Raw genomic sequence first — 5,147 nt, 5'->3', positions numbered from 1 at the left:
AAAGGCCAGAACTAGCAAAATAAAAAAAATGTCTCAAAGACTCTCCTGCCATATTTCAGATCTGAAGTCTCCTTGCAGCTAGGATTACAGGCACGTGTTCCCACTGCCAGTTTTGAATAACTTTTCTGTCATCCATAGTAATGTGGATTCCCCACAACGCTGGTAGGCAATGCAGACATATGTCACAGGACAGTGGGCACTGATTGCACTCAGGTTACACATGGGTGTGTGCACACAAGACCTAGCATTTCGAAAGCAAGAAACTCATGGGATGTAAGTGGAACAGTGTGCAGTGGTCAAAGCATGGACATCTTTTCAGTGCCGAGGATACTGAGATGCTGGGGTAAAGCAGGTCTTGGCGTCCTCAGTCCCATGCCAAGGAATGTGAGGAGCCCCAGACCCGGGAAGCTGGGTACCAGCGAGGCTACAGCAGTATCTGCAAAGCCAGAGGAGATGGATTCATTACTGCAGCATCAGCAGCAGAGGAGGCTAGGATCTGATCCTTAGTTCCCAGGGTCCCGGGCCAAGTGAACTCTGCATACCAGCTCCCAGTGCACACCAGTAGACGACCACCCAACCCACCCCTGCCACATTTTCACCACCCTGTTGGTGTGGAGGGACCAACAGAAGAGTGGGGATGCACCATTGAGGCTGGAGGGGGGAGATCTAATGTTGGAACCAGCAGATTGTACCAGAGAGACTGGAAAGCTCCACAAGAAAGCAGATCTCCATGGATACAGATGTTTGCTAGCAAGTGTATAAGAGGGCACCACAAGCCTGGTGGCTCCATGGTGCCCATCACTGGTGTTGGGGGTGGGACTCCCCCTCACAGCGTTGACTCAGTGGAAACTTGGAGCCTGTGGGGCCTTGCTGTAGACAGTGTTTCAGCAGCCTCTACCTCTGCCAGGGTGGAACCTAAGCACTTAACACCCTGAGGATCTAGGATGACAGGCAGTTGCCAGTGACTCCCAAAGCTAACCTTATCTTTGATTTAGAAACTCTTTGCCAATAACAGTTCAGTATGAAATAATGGGATATAGTAATTAGATAAAAGTTATTTGGACATATGTGAGAAATTTACAATTTAGAAATAATGTCAGGAATCAAATTTGTTTACACTAGTATAAACAGTAAAACACTTAGGAATAAATATATCCAAAATGAACGATACAGGAAAGATTACCATGGCTTCTGTGCAAGGATGACATCCAAATTCGTGAAGCATTCCATATTTTTGTGTGTGTATATATATATATATATATATATATATATATATCATTGTTTCTTTGGAATAGACTAGGGAAGGGAGGACAACAAGATGATTAGGAGGGGTGGGGGTAGGAAATGGGGACAAAAACCATGAGAAAGGTAGCAATGTTACTGAAGTAATATATTTTAAAAATATATCCAAAATTTTATCTTGAACAATGAAAATTACAGTGCACAAATAGTCTTGAAAGCATCCCAGTTTTTGCCTGATCTGCTTGCCTCCGAGGAATGTTGGTTTTTTTTTGGCCAGTCCTGGGTTTGAGCTCAGGGCCTGAGCACTGTCCTTTGACTTCTCAAGGCTAGAGCTCTACAACTTGAGCCACAGTACCACATCCAGCTTTTTTCTATGTATATGGTACCAAGGAATCAAACCTGGGTCTTCGTGCATGCTAGACAAGCACTCAAACACTAGGTTAAATTCCCGGCCCGAGGAATTTGCTTTTAAGGAAGGAAATTGTTAGTTTGTATAATTATATTTGATGTGAAGTTCAAGTCGATATATTCAAATATGCTCTATGTTCTCCATTTTTATGTGGAATAGGTCAGGTTTGCAAAAAGACCCATTGAGAAACCATGTACTCAAGGACTGAATATCATGTATGAAAGTTTCTTCCCCAATATTTCATGATCATGTTGTGTGTAAAGGATCATCAAAAATCATAATAAGCTGGGGCTGAGAGCTCACACCTATAATTCTAGCTACTCAGGACGCTGAGAACTGACGATCATAGTTCAAAGCCAGCCTGGGCACTAAAGGCCATGAGATTCTTATCTCCAATTAACAACTAGAAATGTAGATCTGGCACTGTGGCTCAAGGGTAGGATGATTGCCTTGAGCTGACGAGCTCTGGGACTGTGACCACATCCAGAGTCAAGCCCCACACATGACAAAAAAATCATAATAAGCCTTTAAGAGAGAAGCACAGGATATTAGATATGAGGGAGACAAGAGATCTATCCCAGCCAGGAGTGATGACTCACACTGCAATTCTAGCTACTCAGTAATCAGCTGAAGAAATTATTGAAGAAAAGGCAAGGCCAGTACTTTTTTCCTAGAGGTAGAGTCCTTGCCCTGTACAAATGAAGACCAGGGTTCAATTCCTCGGTACCACATACACACCAAAAAAAAGCCAGAAGTTGTACTGTGGCTGAAGTGGTGGAGCTCTAGCCTTGAGAAAGCTCAAGGACAGTGCTCAGGCCCTAAATTCAATACCCAATACTGTCAAAAAAATTAATTTAAAAATTTTGATTTATTTAATAAATCAATTTCATCAGGTCAGTCATCAGGAGAGCCATCCCATATCACTCTAGAAACAGGCTGAGCGATGGTCAGCAATAGGTGGGGGACAAAAGGGAATGGAAACTGACCCCAGCCACTGCTTTGGGCTTCCCTGGGCTGGGGCTGCCTCATGGTTCAGTGCCCATGGGAAGGTCCAGTGTCTTTTGCCTTGACCCCTGCTCCTCAATTCCAGGACCCAGATGTCTTTAGTGCCGAGGCTGGCTTTGAACCCCGATTCTCATATCTCGGTCTCCATAGTAGCTAGGATTACAGGCATGAGCCAACAGCACCTGGATCAAGGCTATTTCTACTATTAGCTTCTTATTGATTTATTTTTGTGGGTCATGGGGCTTATACTCACCCTGGGTGTTGTCCCTGAGCTCATCAGGTCAAGGCTACCACGGTACCCTTGAGCCAAGCCACACTTCCAGTTTTCTAGAGGTTAATTGGATATAGGTGTCTCAGGGTATAAATGTGTGAGAATTAATGCACCTACAACATGGCAAATGTAACTGTAACCCCTCTATACATTACCCCTACAATAAAAAGTAAAGTTAAAAAAAGTCTCATGTTCTTTTGTACCTGGGCTGGACTTGAACCTTGATCTTCAGATGTCAGCCTCCTGAGTAGCTAGGATTATAGTTGTGATCCACCAGGACTGGCTCCATCCAACCATTTTGTAACTTCCTTCACTCCTCATTTTTTCCTTTACTACCAGAATTAAGTTTAACAAAAGCATGTCTTAATTGTGTGGTAAAGCTATCTTCAGAGAAATGGAGAAAGGGAAAGAAGTGAAGGCAGATAGATATTGATCCTCCTGAGAACGTTACTTTCAACCTCCAAAACAGGGAGAAAGCACAGGTACTAAATATCATCCACACTGGTGTTTTACTATAACTCAAAAAATGTAATCCTAGCTACTGAGAAGGCTGAGATGTGAGGATTGATCTTCACAGTCACCCTGGGCAGTAAAGACCACTAAAGAATAAGAGACTCTTATCTCCACCTAATCACTAGAAAAAAGGGAAATGGGGCTATGGTTCAAGGGGCAGGGTGGTAGACTAGATCTGAAGAGCTCAGGGACAGTACCCAGGCCAGGACTTCAAACCCCATGACCCACCCAAAAGAAAAGGTGTTAAGAGAGATTTGACTTCTGTGCACATTTTATAATAAGCATGAAATTGCATCTTCTATTCAAAATTAAACTCTATGTAGTATGTCATTTCTATAATGCATGGGCATACAGTGGGAGACTTGAGAGGAGTAGTGGAAAAATGGATGCCTTTCACATCCTTGGCTGATTAAAATCATTGAATATTTGTTCTGTTTGCTACTTTTCTTCTAGCAAATCTCTTTTCTGATGAATACTGAGGCGTGCCTTCTAGATGAAAGATTTTACTCCATTGTTAGAGTAATGGGATTTCTCTGTCCTGTGTGTTTTATAAGTACAGAGCCATGAAGTCTTAGTAAAGGACATTCCACAGTTGTTCCATTCAAACAATTTCTCTCATGTGTGTTTTCTTCTCTAAACTAAAGTCTGAGTTCTTGAAAACATTTCTCGGGTGCTGGTGGCTCAAGCCTGGAATCATAGCTTCTCAGGAGCTCAGATCTGAGGATCGTGATTCAAAGCCAGCCCTGGCACAAAAAGTCCAAGAGACACTTATATCCAATTAACTACCAGAAAATAACTACTCTTACATCCAATTAACTAGCCAACAAGTAAAGTAAAAAACAAAAACAAGGGCCAGGAGTTTGGCCTAGTGGGTAAAGTGCTTGTCTAGCATGCATGAAGACCCAGGTTCGATTCCTCGGTACCACATACATAGAAAAAAGCCAGAAGTGGTGCTGAGGCTCAAGTGATAGAGCTATAGCCTTGAGAAAAACCCAAGGACAGTGCTCAGGCCCTGAGCTCAAGCCCAGGACTGGCAAAAAAACCAAAAAAACAAAACAAAACAAAAACAAAAACAAACAACTGTCCACATTTGTTTCATTCATAGGATTTCTGTCATGTGGAACCCTGAGCTGTGCCTTCTGAGTGAAAGACTACACATTTGCTACATTCATAATCCTTCACTCTGTGTGGGTACCCTGATGCAAACCGAGTTTTCATCTAGGAAGTATTCACACATATTATTCTTAAGGTTTCTCATCGGTGAGACTTCTTTTATAGTTGCTTAAGTGTCATATATATGTGAAGGACATTGCACATTTGTTACATCCATACAGCTTTCTATTCTTTGTCATTTCTGATTATTAGTAAGGCCTTACTCTGGATGACAGAGTTTCCACACTCATTCATAAGGTTTTTCTGTTTGTCTCTTCTGATGGTTGGCAAGGTCTGCCTTCCTGGTGAAAGGTTTTTTGCATTAATTATATGTTTTCTCTCCTGTGTGTACTCTGAGGATTAGTAAGGTTTGCCTTCTGAGTGAAAAATCCTTCACATTCATTAAAATTCATAAAGTTTCTGTCTTGTGTGTGTTCTCATGCTTATTAAGGATTGCTTTCCAGGTGAAAGACTTTCCCCATCTGTTACATTGATAACGTTTCTCTCCTGTGTGTGTTCTCTGATGCAAAGGGAGCTATGACTTCTTTCTGAAAG

At 42.3% G+C, this 5,147-nt stretch overlaps 1 non-coding gene across 1 annotated transcript; it reads left to right on the top strand.

Annotated features, from left to right (window-relative positions):
• Nucleotides 1-1,131: 1,131 nt before the first annotated feature.
• LOC150039094 (U6 spliceosomal RNA) lies at nt 1,132-1,236 on the top strand. The gene has a single exon (XR_016534539.1). It is a non-coding gene; the product is annotated as a U6 spliceosomal RNA (small nuclear RNA).
• Nucleotides 1,237-5,147: the final 3,911 nt, after the last annotated feature.

The sequence above is a fragment of the Megascapheus bottae genome, unplaced genomic scaffold (genome assembly GCF_031878675.1).
Source record: "Megascapheus bottae isolate mThoBot1 unplaced genomic scaffold, mThoBot2.hap1 HAP1_SCAFFOLD_149, whole genome shotgun sequence".
Lineage (NCBI taxonomy): Eukaryota > Metazoa > Chordata > Mammalia > Rodentia > Geomyidae > Megascapheus > Megascapheus bottae.
This window is presented reverse-complemented; position numbering and strand designations above follow the sequence as displayed.